The sequence below is a fragment of the Lynx canadensis genome, chromosome D4, assembly GCF_007474595.2.
Source record: "Lynx canadensis isolate LIC74 chromosome D4, mLynCan4.pri.v2, whole genome shotgun sequence".
Classification (NCBI taxonomy): domain Eukaryota; kingdom Metazoa; phylum Chordata; class Mammalia; order Carnivora; family Felidae; genus Lynx; species Lynx canadensis.
Window position 1 is genome coordinate 53,671,574 of NC_044315.2, and position 19,952 is coordinate 53,691,525.

General features: G+C 36.7%; 1 non-coding gene across 1 annotated transcript; it reads right to left on the reverse strand.

Moving 5' to 3' along the window:
• Positions 1–15,087: 15,087 nt before the first annotated feature.
• Positions 15,088–15,192, reverse strand: LOC115500176. Its single transcript, XR_003964425.1, has one exon. It is a non-coding gene; the product is annotated as a U6 spliceosomal RNA (small nuclear RNA).
• Positions 15,193–19,952: the final 4,760 nt, after the last annotated feature.

Sequence of the window (19,952 nt, forward strand, 5' to 3'; positions counted from 1 at the left end):
AAAGTCAACTTTTACAGAATTATAGAGTCAGGCAACAACTCTCACCAACCAAGCAAAGACTAGGTGACAAAATAACTGGCCGCTTTGTGGGAAGAAAGTGTTGTGGCACTTCAAACAGCCCACCTGCCATCCCCCAATTCTCATTTCGCAATGGCCATCAGGTGAGAGCCCGCACCCTCGTACATGCTGCTAGTACCAGAACAAACAACTATACCTTCTTTTCAAGGAATACGCTTGTTCATTTGACCTGTCTCGTGGCCAACCAGGGATGTGTGTCAGGGCTCGCCTGTATTTAGCCCGTCCCAGAGTGTTCTGAGGGCTGAGGTGGCTTTCTGGGTATCATTCCCCAAAAGCACTGAAAGCACAAGTATTGGCAGCAGCTGACTGGGACAGAGAGCAACAACCATGATGCGTAACAGACAGAATGTAAGCAGAAATGTGAGTTAAATTCAGAAAAGGGATCTAATTGACCAAAATAACAGCCTTTGGGGGCACGTTTTATGATCAGGATCTATAGATTAGTGTGCTCCATTTAGTTGTAATCTCAAATGTGGTAGCTTCCCAATAAATGTGGTTTGAATGATTGATGAATGGATCTATACTGGGTAGATGAACGGAATGAAAATGGTCTACATTTACTTATTTATTATAACTTGATTCTTATTTAGCCTTGTCCACATTTCTGTGTGTAAGTACATATTTCCATAATAGAACCATAAGACTCTCTTCTACTTTTATAATAGCCCATGTATATATATGTGTATATACATGGCATTTTTTGAAAATGCTGCTTACTTAACTTGTGATTTCATACTGCTTTCTGATTTTCCTAAGGAATGGCTAAGTCATGAAAATGGGCAGTTGAATACAGATATTACTAGAAATAGGCTAGCAATTAATATGACCACAGTAAATCTTCATAATGACCTATGATATATATATTTTTAGGGCATGTGCTACAGATGTGGAAGCTAAGGTTCAGAAAGTGTTAAAAAAAAAAAAGAAAGAAAACAATAACATAACCAGGATCACACACAAAGTAGCTCCATCTGAATTTAAAAGTAGTTCTACTGGAATGTGAAACCAGGTCTGTCTTTCCTTAAAGCCAGGATATTTTTATATAGTATCTCCATGCAGAAAATAATAATTGAGAGAATTATGAACAAACACAGTATTGGCATTAATACTTCAAGTTTAAATAAAAGGCTTTTGATTGCATTATGTTTTCATGCCATTTTTCCTTACGTACAAGATTTAAAGATTAAGTAAAAACAAAAACAAAAACAAAAAAACCTTGGAATAACAATACTGATACATGCAGAAAGTTTCAATTTCTTGTGTAACAAAGTAGACAGCTTAAATGTAAATAATAAAGACTAATTAAATAGCATTTATTTTGCAAATGCTAGGTGCTATACACTTACACATACTTCACTTCATTTTAGATTAAAACCCTAGACTACACAGATATTCAAACTCTTAAAAGATAAAACCAAATTCCAGAGTATAAAAATTGAGAGGAAGAAATGGCATTCACGTTCAGAGCCAACACTTTCAACCCAGAGATTTGTATTTCTTTCAATTACAGATCCTGAATCTGTTCCAATGGTTTAGTAATATTTTTTAATAAGGCATTAATGTTAAATTTAAAGTAAATTTAATATTTCTTCTAAATACAAAGATAAGTTAACCAAAAAAGGAAGTGTTAAGATTACATCCTTAAATAGTGTTAAGATTACATCCTTGAAAATAGGATTAAATCCTATTTTCAAATGGAACCAGAGTATTTCTTCTCATTTAGATCATGTCATTATCAGCTTAATATTGTAGATTTTCAAACATGCCACATATTTTTTATGTCATTATTTATTCCTTAATAGTGAGAGGTGCTTGCACCAAAGGCATATGATATAACCAAGGGATAGGACAGGTTAATAAGACACATCATGAATGAGTTAGGTCCTACACACAGGATATCTGATTTTATCCTCATTGTAGCCCTATGAGGTAGAGCTTTTCATTTACAGTTAACTGAGAAATACTGATAACTGAGAAAGAGAGAAATTCTATATTAGCGTACATCACATTTTGGCTTGTGTTCAAAATCGCGCGCGCGCACCCACCCACCCACACACACAGTAAAGCATCAGAGTTTTTCTTCCTACCACCAGTCTCTGCCTAACCTACCCTCCCTAACACCCTAAGGGGTACAGGGACATGGAAGCTGTGCAGCCTGAGGATAATATAAACATTGAATGTCAAGAGTTAGCAAGATGAAGATAGCAGCTTGCATGGTGGCAACTCCCAAGTGCTGGGGGGGGGGGGGGGAACTGTAACAAATGTTTCCACTTGCTTCTATGCCCATTTTTACAACCAATACTTGCACACACAAAATATTTTCTGCTCATATTTATACTATTTTTACAAAAACAAATAATCATTTGAAAATAATCTGTGAGGAAAGACTGGGAAATGTGCATTGTCAGGGACTTATCCACAAAATTGTCCTGAATAATACCCTCTCTAGGAACGCTTGAAGTTGTTCTTATCTCTGTTTCTAGACAGCTTCATAAGAATAATAAAATCTCTCAAGTCATTGCTACCTGGATTGCTGCTTGTCCTCATTATGTTACTCTAAGTCTCTCCAGAGATTTGACTAGAAAAGGGTTTTGAATGGGATATATTGTATCTTATTAATCTTACAAATTATCATTTTGAACTAAATCTACATGTTGACATGTCTGACACCCCCACTACATGATAGATTTTCTATTCCTTAAAAGCAGGAGACATTTCTTATCTTGTTTCATAGCATTTAACCCAGTTCTTGTTACAAAGAACTTACTCAAATAAGAGTTTATTGACCTAAACTACATGGAATTCTTTAGTGAGAAAATAACTTTGTCTTAGAAATAATGAACCAATTTTCTCTTAAACTACTTTGGTGCTTTAATAGTCCCTCAGGAAGCGGATGTACAGATGAGGAATAATTCTGAATCCATAGAGGACTAACATTGACACACACCCTGTAATGGAGGTCAACCTTTTGACTTTCCCCAAATAGAACACAATTTCTTTCTTGCCAAGGGGAGCTATTCCACTTACCATTACATCCATGGGAAATCCAGAAGGTGGTAATAATTTCATTAAAGTATCAAGTTTAAATTTAAACATACATGGGAAGCGCAGGGCCTTATTTGAGATACTTACTTAAATTCACTAAGACAATTTTATTGGGAATGATTGATACACAGAAAGAATTTCTCTGTATATAAAGTCTCTCTATATGCTTTAAGAGATTAAAAGTATTTCCTTCAAGCACAGGAATTATCTTGTAGATATATTGCCCTGCTAGAATGGATGCATTTGTATTGTAAAGTAAATGAATCAAGATTGAGCCAGTAGTTAGGATTTAATAAATTAACGATTATATATTTGATGTAAGTATCCACAACCAGTCTCAATTCCAAAACAAACGTAAAACAATGAAGGCTTCAAGAAGAGTCACATATCATAATTGGTAATTTATTATATGTTATAATGCGTGAATGGAATGTCCATTGTGATGGACCTGCCGAGAGTTCCTTCTTAGCAAGATGGATTCTGCATTTAAATATCTTTATTCCATCTTTGAACAAACAGCTATTAGGGAATGATGTTCCTCAATAATACTTCCTTATATTTTGGTGTCCTGCTATAGAATTAAAGGGAAAAAAAATGTGTGCCTGGTTTCTAGAAATATTTCACGAATAAGGAAATAAAATTTGTTCTGTATACAGAAACATACAAATTAAGGAAAGTGGGGAATTTCTACTTTGTGTTTTCAAAGGCTTCTTCCTACACATTTATTCAATGCATCTTGGAACAGACACAGGAATTTATAGTAAATCTATGTTGAATAATTCTTACCAAGCACTTACTATGTGTGAAGCTCTGTCCTAGAATCTGGGGGTACAGACATGAACAAAACTGAGACCCACTATCACGAAATTTAATTGCAGTTCAGGGGAAGGGAAATGATTTAAAAATGAGATCAACGAATAGTGAATATAACTTCCACTGGTGACAAATTCTATGAAAAAAAAAATAACTAAAGGTGAGACAGTGAAGAGTAACAAGGTTCTACACAGGGTTATTAGGGAAGGACTATTTAAGGGGGTAACATTTGAAAAAGAGACCTAAATCATCTAAAACTATCAGATGGCTAGAGACCTCTGAGAACCATAATGACAGTAGAAACTACAGTAGCAAAGACATAGAAACAAGCACTAGATGGCAGGTTTAATAATAGAAGAGGGCCAAAGTGGCTAGAGCAAAGGAAGCACGAAGAGATACTAGAACATGAAATTGGCAAGGCAGTCAGGTTTCAGATCATGGATATCCTTCCACGTTACAGTAAGAGTTTATAGTTCAAGCAGGGAAATTAAGCAATCAGATTTCCTTTGAAAACATCTCTCTACATGTAGTGTGAGTAAAAGGCAGAATGGGTATAGAAGAGGCTAGGAAATTAGGAGGACATGATAGTGTTATAAGAAATTGATAACGATTTGAGGTGGGCTTATGCCAGTCTTTTTTATTTTCTTAGAGAGAGAGAGCACAAGTAGCGTAGAGGGACAGAGGGAGAGGGAAATAGAATCCTAAGTGGGCTCCAAACTCAGCATGGAGTCCAACATGGGGCTCAATCTCACAACCCTGGGATCATGACCTGAGCCAATACCAAGAGTCGGACACTCAACCGACTGAGTCATCCTGGTGCCCCTATAGCAGTCATATTTGATAAATATTTGTATTTAGAGAAAACATGACTTACTGCTGAATTGGATGTGAGGCAAGGAATAAAGAAAGACTTGTTTTATAAGTCAGCTCTCAAAGTTCCTTAAAATTTAACAATTTGTGGGGTGCCTGGGTGGCTCAGTCAGTTAAGCACAGACTTTGGCTCAGGTCATGATCTCACAGTTCATGGATTCGAACCCTGCGTCGGGCTTCTGTGCTGACAGCTCAGAGCCTGGAGCCCGCTTTGGATTCTGTGTCTCCCTCTCTCTGTGCCCCTCCACCACTAGCACTCTGTCTCTCTCAAAAATAAACATTTTTGGGGCGCCTGGGTGGCGCAGTCGGTTGAGCGTCCGACTTCAGCCAGGTCACGATCTCGCGGTCCGTGAGTTCGAGCCCCGCGTCGGGCTCTGGGCTGATGGCTCAGAGCCTGGAGCCTGTTTCGATTCTGTGTCTCCCTCTCTCTCTGCCCCTCCCCCGTTCATGCTCTGTCTCTCTCTGTCCCAAAAATAAACGTTGAAAAAAAAAATATTAAAAAAATAAATAAATAAATAAAAAATAAACATTTTTTTTTAAGTAACAGTTGGGTTTTGTGAGCTGTTATAACCTGGCTCCAGCACACCATTTGGTCAAATCCTTACTCCTTAGGGTAAGGTAGTAAGATTGTTGTCATAATATACAATTATTTCAAATGTTGATAATTATTGACACATTGTCTCAACAAATTTATTCAGTTAGCATTTGTATCAGTAGAATCTGTTTATCAGTGCCCTCTATAAAATTAATAACGGTGCTTAAATTTTTCAATCTTGTAAATGATATTTCACTGTTATAATTTTCTATTACTTTACTGATTCATAAAGTATTTGTGTTTATTAGTCATTTATGTTTTTCCTATAAAAATAGGAAGTTACAGCCTTAAATTTTTTTCATAGCAATTGCCTTATTTTTGCATGAAATGTAACAGTCATAAATATGTTCTATCTATTCAATCAATTTATGGTGAATTATACAGCAATAAAATAAAATCTGTCAACATTTACCATTGAGGCTTTCAGTTTTCATGCCAAGTGTAAAGACAACCTTACCCATACACTAGATTCTACAATCATTCTGTTATATAATTTTATATTATCTTTTATAAGCTATTATATTGACATTTATGTGTGTATACTATGAAAATGGATCTAATTTTACTTTCTCCTAAAGTGATAGTTTTAGTATTTTCTTTCTTTTTTTTTTTTTTTTTTTATGTAGGCTATGCCCAGATACTGCCTTCTGATAAGAAAGTAGTTACCTTCTAAAGTAATTTTGGCCATAGGTAATGACATTTGTATCATACTGTGAAAAATACTGGATTATCCAATATATCGTGTTAAGGCTATTGGCGGTTTATTCTGAAAAAGGCAAAATATTTAGGAATATATATATTACTTTTTTCTGAGGGTAAGGACAAGAGCAGAGAATGAAAGCTAAGGTTTGATCACATCATGGACAATAACATACTGTATTGCTTACCAGATATTTGTACATTTCATGGAGACAATTAAGACGGATACCAGTAGATAAACAGAGAGTTTAAAGGAATGTGACTGAGGGACTTTTTCCCCAATTAAAGCTGCTAATATAAAACCTATTTTCCATTTAAATATTTATTGTATCCAACATAATATTTGTATTTTCTAATGAAATCTCTTCTTGATGACAAAACAGAGCACTGAAGCATCCCAACTGTGGATAGATGGTTTAAGATGCCCTCACTCCCATGTGTGGATCTGGGTGAACGCTGTCAGGTAGGCTCTCTGTCCACAGAGTCTCTCCACACTGTAGTCTATTTAAGGGGATCCTTACAGTGTTACAGACAGGAATGTTTCAAGTTGGAAAACCCCAATTTGATCATTTCAGGATCTTATATTAAACTTCTTTTTGTGTCCTGTTTTCCGATGCTCCATGCCAAAGATAGGTAGCAAAGAACAGAGTCACATGAGTGAAAGCTGCATACAAACTTGGATACCAGAAGCCAAGATTCATTTGAAAGCATTAAAGTAATAATCTACCACAGTGTTCTTCCTAGTTCATGTTCTGACAACAATACAGAGGAACCAAAAACTATTGAGCCGTTTCTCGGAGGGATTTTTTTCCTTTTTGAAACTAATTTCATTACTAATGATTAGTAGATGGTGATTCATTGTGTAAACATCATATTCCATTTCATAGAAGATATAGTTTAACTTTATACTTTGCTAATTTGAGGTAAATTCTGTTATCCATGACTATAGGGAAGGCTGAACTATGCTCAGGTATATCATGTCAAGTAAGTCTCCACAATTATACATCACATTAATCATTTGAAGATTTCAGTGGATATTAAGGTCCAAAACATTATAATAGCATATAACAGGTCAAAAATATCACTATCAAAAACAATTCAAGTCCTTAGATTTACAAGTGAATAGGTAACAATCATAACAGATCTTGTGAAATTTAAAAAAAAGAAATGAGTCAAATATTTCTGTCATGTTTGCAGAGATAACACTAGGGAAAATGATCAAGGCAAAAAGAACAAAAATAGCCGTGTGGTTTTTCATTTGTGCAGCTGCATTTGGAAACATGGGAATGAACCTAGACTCTACTGATGATGATGTTTGTTAAAACACCTGCTTTACCACTAAATGGAAGTGAATGATTTATGATGTATGTTGGTCCAAAATGAGTCACAGGGCTAAAATCCAGGGCTGGTACATTCTGAAGGCTCCAGGGGAAAATCCTTTTCTTTCCTCTTCCAGTTTCTAGTGCCTGCCAACATTCCTTGGCTTGTATCCATACATCTCCAATCTCCGCTTCAATAATCAGTAACCACATTACCTTCTCTTCTATAAGTCAAATCTTCCTCTGCCTCTCTCTTATAAGGACACTTGTGATTATACTTAGAAAGCACCCAGATAGCCATTATAATACTCACCTCAAGATCTTTAACTTAATCACATCTGAAAAGTCTCTTTTGCCATGTCATTGAACATGCACAGGTTCTAGGGACCAGAATGTAGATATATTCAGGGACGCTTAGTAAGCCAACTCTAACTCCATAATCATGTGAAAACATAGTCAAAATACAAATACTGTCCAAATCACAAAAATGACTGACATCCCCCTGTGAAATATTAGTGACTGCTGCTTCTTATCAATTACAGCTTTAGCCTCACATGTATCTTCCTTCCTTCCAGATTAAGATTTCTCCAGTTACGGGGCACCTGGGTGGCTCAGTTGGTTGAGCGTCCGACTTCGGCTCAGGTCATGATCCTGCAGTTTGTGAGTTCGAGCCCCATGTCAGGCTCCGTGCTGACAGCTAAGAGCCTGGAGCCTGCTTCGGATTCTGTGTCCCCCTTTCTCTGCCCCTTCCCCACGCATGCTTTGTCTCTCTCTGTCTCTAAAAAATGAATAAACGTTAAAAACAATTTTAAAAAAAGATTTCTCCAGTTACCTAATCACTGAATTACCCTTACTTCCTCATAGAATCCAATCCTGTTGAATCCAATCAACCTTTCTATCACTCTCTTTCTGACATGTCCATGATTCCCATGGTTTGGGTTCTGCTTCTCTGTAATGAGCAATGAGCAAGAAAACCTGTTCAACTACTGTTGTATCCCTGGTGGCCTTTGGCTAGAGAACTTGGCAAAGGAAAATCCACAAAATGTAAGTATATATTTGAAACTCATATAAATGAAAAAGATTAGGATTAGAATCCTGACTATATTAAAAATAGTGCTACAACACAATAAGGGAAAACAACCTAACATAAGAATTGACAAAGGACATCAACTTCAGAGATTAAAAAAACGAAAATATGAAGAGATACTTGACTTCATTAGTAAGTAGGGAAATAAAATTAAAATCATAAAAACAGGTTATAAAATACCTCCACCTTGACTAGAGGAATAAAATTTTGAAATTTTTATAAAATCAAACTCCTATAGTGCCAGTAAAAATGTAAATTGGTCAATCATATCACATCACATCACAACAGAAACGGGTTGAAATGATCTTGGAAATCTCAACAGTAGTTTTCCTGGTAATACTGTTTTTAAAAACCTCGATGTTCAGGGTGCTTGAGTGGCTCAGTCGTTTCAATGTCCAACTTTGGCTCAAGTCATGATCTCACAGCTTCTGAGTTCGAGCCCTGCGTTGGGCTCTGTGCTGACAGCTCAGAGCCTGGAGCCTGCTTGGGATTCTGTGTCTGTGTCTCTCTCTGCTTCCCCTTCACTCACACGCTCTTTCTCTCAAAAATAAACTTTGAAAAAATTGTTAAAAGTGCCTTAAAATCAGGAGATTTAACATAAAGTGTCTAACCTTTCTTTAAAAAATTGAAAAATTTGAGACACCTGGGTAGCTCAGTTGGTTAAATGTCTGACTTCAGCTCAAGTCATGATCTCGCGGTCCAGGAGGTCGAGCTCTGTGCTGACAGCTCAGAGCCTGGAGCCTGCTTGGGATTCTGTGCCTGTGTCTGTCTCTGTCCCTAGCCCGCTTGTGCTCACTCACTCTCACTCGCTCACTCTCAAAAAATAAACATTAAAAAAAATAAGATAAATACAAAAAAAAAAACCGTCAATGTGCACTAAAGTAGATTTAAAAAAAAAACAGTTAATGTCTTTCAAATTTATGGGACATTATTGTAGTAATAATGAACAATAGCTGCCATACAAATTGAATGAAGAAAAATATATCTATCAGGAGACTAGACACAGTGTAACACCATTTTTATGAACTCCAAATTGCAAAACTAACATGTATTACTTTAAATTTTTTTAATGTTTATTTATTTTTGAGAGAGAGACAGAGCACGAGTGGGAGGTGGGGAGGGGCAGAGAGAGAGGTAAACACAGAATGTGAAGCAGGCTCCAGAATCTGAGCTGTCAGCACAGAGCCCAATGTGAGGCTCGAACTCACAGACCGTGAGATCATGACCTGAGCCCAAGTTGGCCGCTTAGCCAACTGAGCCACCCAGGTGCCACTAACGGTTATTACTTTAAATTATTCTTATCTAGGGTTAAAGTATATGCAAAAAACAAGAAATAGAATTATAAAATCCAGAATTTGGAGGGGCACACAGATTTTTGCCAATGGTGTCATTATATCCCATTTTGTAGTGAGGGTGGGGGTTGTTTAGCTAATTATGTTTTATTGCATACATATGTGTATATATATATGTAAATGCATATAAATGTAATCTGTTCAATTCTATGGAGTAATATTATACATTTTTTTGAATACTCTAATTTTGGAGCCAAACTTCTCCTTAGCTAAATGTTAAGTAATGTGAGTGCTGAGAAGCCTTTCTTTAACTCCAATTCTTCCCTGCTCAAAATGTGAAGCCACCAACATTAATTCAGTTTCACCTTTCCCTGATCCCAGTATTTCTACTTACAGGGGTCTCTCCAAATTTCCCTTGCAGGCTGAATCCCTTGCAAAAATGCTACATCATTTGTCTAGCTGCTCTTATATTTGCTTTAGCCTTCCTCTCCTCTGTGACCTACTTGATAGAGGAATTGTGGCCTCATATGTAAGCAATGTGACTAAGATAATTTGCCAGATTTTCTCACCCTCAGGCTTATGAATTATTTTACCCTTATGGGAGACCATTGTATTTCCCAGCTCACAACATTTACTTTTAGATAAATCTTTCTATTCTTTCTTCCCCACCTTACCAGGGATCCACATGTTTTAGAGTAAGTGTTTTGATAATAATTAATTTTTTAAAATCTCCTGATATTACGGTGTAGTTTAATTCTGATGCTCTTATCTTGAATTACAGTCTTATGCTAATTTATCTTTTCAGATATTGTCTCCTTGATGACACCTGTGCCTATATCATGTGGCCCTCAGGTTATCACTAAACATTTAACTTTGATGCATGTTATTAGCAGGTAATAACAATTTGTTTAATTCAGCCAAAAACCATTTTTAGTTTCAATATTAGCATCTCCCTAAATTAAGAAAATTACTGACCTGATTTAAAGTTACTAAGATTTAAGTGAAGTGCACTGCATAGGACCAATATAAATCTGACCACAAGTCACTCTATCAAATGCTTCTGCAATACATTGAGAGATTTCCACAGAAGCTCTTTTTTAAAACACGAAACATACATTGCCCAAGGATAGGAGTGGGGAATAAAATCAAAATAACAGTCTTCATTTAAATTACCCTCTGGCACATGACAGTTGAGATATATATGTATATTAGAATACTGTTTTTCAAACTTTCATAATAAAAAGACCTCTTAACCTTATCAGTATTTGTTTGGGAACTGAATCATTTTAGAAGAAAATGAAAAGACTTAAAGGCTTAATGAGATGCTGTATTAATCAGAAGTAATTATAACACCCAGTTCAGAAGGTTTAATTTCAAAATGCCTATGGAGATACAAAAAAACAAAAACAAGCATCAAAAAAACTTAAGAGCAAGGAAACTGAAGAGGAAATAGAAAAAATATTAGCACAATTGTTGCAGTTTTACCCCAAAGTGCTTTAGAGAATCCCTATCTTGTTCTGACATAGTCCTTTTTCCAAATGAATAAAAACAGGAGATGAAGCAGACTGAACATTCAGAAAAATGTAACACAGAGAACTCACTTATGATTCCAACAGTTTGCAGTCAATCAACAGAATCAAGATCCCAAACACAAGAATCTAGTCTGAAGATCTGTTCGTGTAGTAACCAGTCATATGCAATACTGTTCTTTCACTGCATACCGTAACTACCCTATATCATCACTCCTAACAATGTGCTCTTCCCTTCTGGACTACTTACATTACTTCATGTCTCTGTTTCATATTTATATTTACTGAGCACTCTCTCTTTGAGAATTATATGGTATTTTTGACAAATGGTGTTTCCTTTTCTCCTATAATTGTTAATAGAACATGTGAATAAAATAAAGACAGGACTTTAAATATCTCCCTGATTCGAAAGTAAGTAACAACAAATGAAATTATGCTAGCTTTGCTTTTTTGGGATGACCTTCTCTCTCTCTTCACACTCTCCTTAGCTAATTTTATTCATTCCATATGAGCAATTATATCTGTATATTGATGAATCTCAAATCTTTATCATACCATTCTCCTAAACTTCAGATCCGTGTGTCTGAGAAGATCCGTGCTCTCAGATAAAGACATCTCCCCAAGCCCACCACCTTCCTGGGTGCAGCCTGCCCCCACTCCATGCACAGATACAAAGGCCAGGCACTTTGACTCCAGTCCAGAACAATGCTGAACATTCAGCTCAGCTGAAGCTCAATTTTGCCTCCATCCTGCATTGCCGTCTGAGTTACCCTCTGCTCAACCCTACTTCTGTCTCCTCCTCTCTACAGGTGTTATTCATTCTCAACAGAACTCTCCCTAATCATATTCCTGAGTGTTCCTTGCCATTTCAGAGTCAGCTTCCTGAGAAAACCAATCTGCAATACCTTCCAACTCAATGCCCCAACTACATTGTGAGTATACCATATTACACCTTACTCTTCGCACAAAATACACCCACACATACCATCAAATGCCATAACCAGTCTTACACCAGAAGATTAAAGCAAACTGTTGCCACCACATCATTTCACAGAAAAGCCCTGCAAAGTAATACAATTACAGGACAACTTTCTCAATAGAGTAATTATAAAGAAAAAATTTAAATATAAAGAAGTGAGCTAGTTTTATTTTTGAGAAAGCTCTTTAATAAAACTGGCGGTAGCCAGAATGCACAAATACCTGTGGAGGTGGACAGCTGCCATAAAATCCTGTATTAGGTAGCAAAAACACTGTTTCAGGAGTGGAATGCTTCCCCACTCATCCTAATGAATAATTCACATAAAGCTCTTTTCTCATCAATGACAGCTAACATGGCTTAGCTAAGTCCAAATGAATGGTGAGTTAATGAAAAGACAGAGCCATGTACAAACTGAGCTAAGCCAAATTTTTGCTATCAAAGCAAAGTGAAAATTTGACACAATTATGAGAAATATATGTATTTCTGCATTCACTGTATATTTCTCATAATTGTCTCAAATTTATAAATATGATGTATTTATTAGTACCAAATTATCATATACATATATATATTTCTGCATTCAATGTTTTTGAATATTTGTTTTCTCAATTATGAAATATGGATACTAATATACTAATATATTTCATGATCATTGGTAGTTTTCCTTAAAATGTACAGACACTCAGTGCTTCCTATGATGTAGATGTTAAGTAAAGATGTTAAAACTTAGTTATAGCACCTAGTGGAGGATCCTCAAAAGCCTAAAATTAAAGGTTAACACTTAAGTTTGCTTGTTTTATTCACATAACCCATCATGTTTTTTATAAATTATAAACAGTGTCCTCTGGTCGATCAGGAAGAAAATATAACTTCTTACTTTAGAGAACAGGAAATGGGTAATTTTTAGTCAGACACAGAGAGATTTGTTGCCACACCCTTCAGGAGAACCATCCAATCCAGTTCACTCATTTTGTTGTTGTTCTGTGTTTTGTTTTGTTTTGTGTACTTTTGTTGTTTTTGTTTTTTTAACATCTGAGGGCTCTTTTATATTGCCTCAGTCCATTTGGGCTACTATAAAAAAAAATCACAAACTGTGTAGATTACAAATAACAGAAGATTATTTCTCATAGTTCTGGATCCCAGGAGTTCAACATGAGGGCATCAGCAGATTCAGTGTCTATTGAGGTCCTACTTTCTGGTTCTTAGATACTATCATCTTGCCACGTCCTCCCATGGTGGAAGGGCACTCGATCCCACTGGATTCTCTTTTATAAAGGCCCTAATTCATTAATGAGGACTCCGCCCTCATGACTTAAGTAGCTCCAAAAAGCCCCATGTCTACCAACATCTTTGGGGGTTAAAATTTCAACACGTGAATTTGGAGGGGACACAAGTCTTCATAGCACAGTATATGTACAAAATCTAAAGAGAATCCTTAATAAAACGGAAACAATAACAGGGTCATGGTACTCATTTTACTTAAGAAGGATTCAACTGAGAAAAGGAACTGTACTTCGGGGAAGCAGCCAGAAGCAATACATTATGGAGCCTATGCCACAGACACCTTATCATATTCTCATGAAGTGTAATATCAAATCTCTACTATTGGTGGTGGTGGTATATATTCTCCCCACGCTAATTTCTGCTTCAGATGGCCTCTGCTTTTCAGACTGTAACATACCACCACACTCCCTGGTTACCACCATCCCTACTGCTGGACACCTACGTTACTTTCATTGGATGCTGCAGTTCCTGAAAGACACAGATACTTCTGCAAGGTACTATTACTGTTTCTCAAGTCACTTCATCCGCATAAGTCTCACTATTTATGCTCAGCAATGCTACTTCCTTAGGCACTACTGTCTCATCCAGGTCCCTCTGCCAAACATCTTTTCTGCTCCACTGCTGCTTGCACTTAGCTTCTGCCAAAGATTCCCTGTAATCTTTGCACTCCTGTGACTCTGCTGTGCACTACAGTGAAGGAGGAGAAATAATTCTGTCTTTTCCTATCAGTGTTTTAATTCCTATCAAGAAGTAGCATAGAACTTCCTTTAGCCAACAGAGTAAAACTACATTTCCTATATTTACAAATAAATCCTAGCTGCTTCTCAAGACACAGACACGGATTCACTGGAAGTTAAACAAGAGGTAAATCAGCGTTAGATGTTACTAGGTGACCCGATTTACACAGTAACAGGAAGCATGCATATAAGGACAAAGCTTGCCCCTACTGCCTGCTCATCAGGGACTATTTGCCAGGCTGAGGGGTTCTGCTGAATTGCTCTTTCCAATGTCTTTGGAAATGAATCACAGGGCCTTCCAGTTTTAAGAAAATACTGTACTTGCTTTTTTCAAGCATTGCAGAAGCTGACATAAAGAAAGACAACAGGGTCTCACCTTGATTCTGAAGTTTTCACTTCAATCCAAAAGCTATGTTAAACTTACCTCCTTGGCTAGACCATGTGACTGAGCCCCTTTCCCCCCCCCCCCCCCCCCCCCACCGCACCCCCATTTAGCTCCAGGAAGGAAGCAGAACCAAAAAAAAACCTGCATAGAATTAGGTATGCTGCCATTCATCATTCTCTCTCTCTACTATTTTCAGTAGAAGCAATGATACAATTAGATACCTGGGCTTTTGAGATTTAACACATAAGCATTTACGGTTCCCAGGATTTAGGCAGGGTCTCAAAGGTAGCTGGCCTTCCTATTTTCATTGCACTCATAAAAAAAAAAAAAAAAAAAAAAAAAAAAAAAAAACCAAAACCAAAACAAAAACAAAAACTTAATGTGGAACCTGTCACAAATTTGCATATCATCTTTGCACAGTGGCCAGGCTAACCTTCTCTGTATCATTCCAACGTTAGCATATGCACTGCCAAAGCAAGCATCCCTAGTAAAAATCCTAATGTCCCTTCTAGGAGCAGAGTTTGAGTACTAGGCCACACTTATCAACTGACTCTTCCTTTCAGATGATTTTTTTTTTCCAGTTTTTTAGGATACTTTTATTCCCAAGTTCAAGGTCAATCTCTGAGATCAACTGAAGCTGGAATCTTCTTTCACATTATGCCCACTAAGTTAAAAATGAATATTTGCTCTAATGTTGTTTATATTTCCCTTGATAAATATAATAGAAAGGAACAAAGAATAAAAACCATGAGTATATATGATCAGAGCTTTTCAAGTTGACTGGAAGATGGAATTGTTCAGAAGGACTTATCTCTTTAGTAAACCAACGTAGAAAACAAGATCATAGAAGACCTGAAATGTTAATTCAATTGGGATATGTGATAGAGAACAATAACTGTGGTCAGATTAGCTACATTTTCAAACAGAAAAACTAAGCTGCAGGATATTATATACTGCTCTTATTTAAAATTGAAAGCAACCCAGAGATACTTATGCATTTTTAAAATGACTTTAATTGGCTCATTTCACACCAGGAAGTCAGTGTTTGTTAAATTATTAAGAAAAGACATCATATAATGATACGGGTCAAGTTCTTTATAAAACGTCTCTACAATGAAAAATTTACTGCAGTGAGTATATTGTCAAGGCACAGGTTAGTGAACTAGAATGCTTTGGGGGTCTTAAAATAGTAAAATCAAGAAACTGGTAATTCAGTATGACAAATGCTTTTCTTTTTAACAGACTGCTAAAAATCCTCATATTTCATTTTTATTCTCTTCTTTATTAACCCTCATTCAAATGTAAAAGGATGGTGTGGGAAATGAACCTTAAATGGACCACTCTTGCCTTTCTGGAAAATTATACTAATCACATTATCTTATTGTCCAATTAAATAAATCATCTTTTCTGGTAGTAGTACAGTGACATTATCACCTTTTTAATATCTCAGGAACAAAATGCACAGCTGAAACACTTCCTCCAAATAAGAGAATATCAGCATGAGCCCCAACATATCTATTCCAGTGCATCTCTGATTTTCTACGAATAACCTTTAAAAAAGATCAAATATTACTTTGAGATATTAAGTATGTTTAAACCTAAGTTGCCCTAAATCAGTATTTTTTACTTGATGTTCATTTGTAACCTCAAAATGACACATATTTCAGGTGCATGTGTGCATTTGAAATTTGTGATGAAAAGAATTCCTAACTTTAATCAAATTATCAAAGAAATCACACAAAATTGCTTAAAAATTATTTTCTCAATCATTTCTGGATTGAAGCATTGCAATGCCCAATTGATCAAATATCAGCTGAAGGACTGAGGCTTAAAATAAGCTCATGACAAAAGATTTCAAGAAGCATCAGGTTGGTTACTCCTCACTTGATAAATAAGATCTACAATAACAGTGCTGCCTGGCTCAGTACATGGTCCTTAGCCCGATTCTCATTTATCTTAACATCCATATACTCTCATAAATTTGAGATAGGATTTCAAGGAGGATAGACCAAATTACTGGTCCGTCGCCAGGAGAAGAGATGGAAACAGATCTTGAAAGATTAATGCTGCCTTGTCACCACAAACTCCTCTATCATCTTAAAGCTAGGAAGAGCGCTAGCTTACCAAGGAGGAGTAGGCCACTTCTGCTTCCTCAGAGACTTACGTGATATGGATATTAAAGACTTTCAGGTGTATAAACCCGAATACCCTGATCTCATGCACAGAGTTCCTTTCTTCCCTAGTCAGGGTGCTTTCCTCACCACTGGAGACCTGTCCAGATCGAGCATATAAAGCTTCTTGAAGCCCTTTTACACTTACGGATAGCTCTGGACCTGACTCTCAACTTTTCTTGATCTCAAGCTATAGGGATGCTGGGATCTCTTTATATGACCCCAAGAAGGTCCAATGGCTTTTACTCTAAGCTTTTAGTTGATTAGTCACTTGCCATTTTTATTATCTTTCTTCAGAACATCAATTACTCCCACCAACAAGTATCTTCTTTTTCATTACTCTTTCTCCTAAATGTCTCACAGACTGATACATCTAGCAAATTACTAACTTGTTCTCAAGTATAACATTCACTTCACTACCAGCGAAAGTCTGAGCAACCACATTGCTACCTTGGGCTAATGTCTACTCATACTCAAACCAACTACCTGGATTCTCCTTGCTAGCACCTGGCTGTAGATACAGTTCCAAAATCCCTTCACATCTTTCTGGACCCATATCTGGCACTGTCTGTAATGAGTTGAATTTCCTAATATACAAACTCTGAGGTTTATTTGAGTACAGAGAGCTTACTAGGGTGTGTTCTTGAAGGAAAACAGGAGGAAATAAAATTAGGCTGAGGAAGAAACTGGACTGCGATTAAGTCATACAAGGCCTCTGCCATTCCACAAGGGGCTATAAAGCAAGAATGGTCCTTCAGAGCTTTCTCATGTTGGGACATGGAGCAAGGTTTATATAACCAGTCCCAGGTTTCAGAAGAAAGTATGACCAGAGGAAAAGTGGCTCTCTTTGGCTGAAGGCAACTCGCAGAGAATTGGCAGATAAGGCTGTGCTATAGTCTGTAGATTTATATCCCCTGCACCAAATTCATACGCCAAAATTCTAATCCACAAGGTGATGATTTTAGGAGGTGGGGCCTTTGGGAGGTGTTAGGTCATGAGAGCTCAATTCTGATTGGGATTAGGGCTTCTGAAAAAGAGATGCCAGAGAGCTAGCTTGTCCCTTCCACCCCATGAGGTGATAGCACCATCTATAAACCAAGAAATGGACTCTTACCAGCCACCACACTGAATCTGCTGTTGCCAAGATCTTTGACTTCCCAGCCTCCACAACTGTAGAAATAAGTGTTGTCTATAAGCCACCCAACACATGGTAATTGTTATAGCAGCCCAAACAGACTGAGATAGGCTGTCTGTATCTGCAGCACTCCAGCAACCAGTAGAATCATTCCTTCAGTTCTGAAAAGTAACATGAAGGTGCGACACACAGCATACACTAAAATAGTGCAATTAAATTGAATAACTAGCATAGTCATCAACGACCAAAGGTTTATTGCTCATTGATGCCTGGCTAAATCAGACCTGAGGACCCTTTCATTTCCCCGTTATTAGAAGATAATAACTATTTAGTTAAGAAAATTGATAAACTACTCAGCTAGTAAGAAAAATACTCAACATATATGTGAAAAAGAAATGAAACCAAATCAAAACAAATGTCTGTTAAGAGCTTGGTTATAGAGTAGATACTCATTACTTCTTGCATGGTTAAAATTCTTGGACACAATTAACATTTAAATTACATCACCTTTTTATACATTCAAGGGACCAGCATTTATTTCCTTCTCTCCTATTCTTCCACCAGAGGCCAAGTGGGAGGTATGAGGGCAGAGTGAGTGGCTACAGGAAGCTTTAGGGAGATTCCAAGGATGGGAAGTGAGGCAGCATGAGGAGCCAAATTTGAATTTGAATCTTAGTAGGCAACAGTGAGACTTAAGCATTGAATGTGGAAAGAGAAGAGTCAGGAGGAACACTCCCACGAAATTCAGGGGCTTAGTTTCAAGGATAAGCACATTAACTTCATGCTGGGAAGGCCAATATGATATTGCATAAGAGAGATGTTGCATGAGAAAGATATTACAAAGAATCCAAGTGGATAATCATTTTGAAGTTCTTGCTATACTATTTTCTAGAACAATTTTAGATTAACAGGAAGATTATGAAAATAGTGAGTAGAGTTCCCATATAACCCACATCCAGTTTTTCCATTATCATCTTATATCAGTATGGTAACTTCGTTACAGTTAATCAACCAATATGGATGTATTATTATTATATATTGTTATTCAGATTGCTTGAGTTTTTCCCTAATTTCCTTTTTCTCTTCCAGAATCCCAACCAACGTACCACATTCCAACTAGTTGTCATGTCTCTCTAGATTCTTCTTGACTATATCAGTTTCTTAGACTTTCCTTGTGGTTGAAGACAGTCAGATATTTTGTAGAATGCGTAGAATGTGTTTCTATTGAGATTTTCCTGATGTCTTCTTCATTATTAACATGAGGTTATGGGATTCCAGGAGGGAAATCACAAGGAAAGGTACCATTCTTATCACATCAGGAATAAATAATAATGTGCCTTAATCACTGTTAATATTAATGATCACCTGAGGTAGTGATTATCAGATTTCTCCACTGTAAAGTATCTCTATCCCCATCCCTTTTTCACACTGTATTCTTTTGAAGTTACTATGCACAGCCCACATGTAAGAAGTGGTGAGCAATACTCGGCTTCCTCATGGTTAAACTACCTACATAAATTATTTTTCAATTCTTCTTAACAGGAATTGTCTCACATCTGCATTTATTTATCCATTCATTTCTTTACATCAGCATAGATTCACAGATACGTATTTGATCCTTTTGGTTACAGATCAGTACTACTTTTTTTGCTCCGATTATTCCTGTTGTGACCATTGGGAGTTTCATTCAATTGGTTCCTGTATTCCACTGACATACCTCCCCATTGTGGTATTTTATTTTATTTTATATTTTATTTGGGGAGGCACACCCTTTCTTTCTTTACTATACAATGATACAGTCTCATCTTATATATTTCCTCTTTCTTAGAAAGAAACATTTCTCCAAGGAGCCGCGACTCATTTTACTAGAGAATGATATTAGAAACCAAGATCTGGGTGGAAGGTATGCTCAGAGCTACTCGGGTGTCATTTTT